Consider the following 671-nt stretch of genomic DNA (forward strand, 5'->3'; position numbering starts at 1 on the left):
CCTCTCACTCTGGCTCTCTATTTTGTCCTTTTCTCGATCTGTCTCCATTCTCTCACTCACTCTCACTTCCCTCTTTTCATTCTCTTTCCCTCTGTCTTTCTGGTTCTCTCTCTCTGTATTTCTCCCTCTTTCTCTCCCTCTTCTTCTCTCCCTCTTCTCCTCTCTTCTTCTCTCCCTCTTACCCCCTCTTATTCTCTCCCCCTCTGTCCATCCCCCTCTTCCCCCCCCGATTCTCCCCCTTCCAATTCTCTCTCTCCCCCTCCATCCACCCCTCTCACCCCATCCCTCCTCCTCTCTCCCCCCACTCCCTCTCTTCCCCCCACTCCCCATCCCTCACTCCCTCCCCGATCTCCCCCTCCAATCTTCTCCCCGCTCCCCAATCTCCACCTCACTCCCCCCCCTTCCCGATCTCCCCCTCCCGATCTCCCCCCTCCCCCTCTCGCCCCTCTCCCTCTCGATCTCCGCCCCTGCCCTCTCCCCAATCTCTTCTCCCGCCTCCTCGATCACCCCCTCTCCCTCCTCCTCGATCTCCCCCCTCTCCCTCCTCATCGATATCCCCCCATCTCCCTCCTCCCCCAATATCCCGCTTCCCCCTCCATCCTCCCCTCATCTCGGCCCTCCCACTCTCTCCCCAATCCCTCTCCCCTCTCCCTCCCTCGCCCCCTCCCCTC

The sequence above is a fragment of the Cetorhinus maximus genome, chromosome 32 (assembly GCF_964194155.1).
Source record: "Cetorhinus maximus chromosome 32, sCetMax3.hap1.1, whole genome shotgun sequence".
Taxonomy (NCBI): Eukaryota; Metazoa; Chordata; class Chondrichthyes; order Lamniformes; family Cetorhinidae; genus Cetorhinus; species Cetorhinus maximus.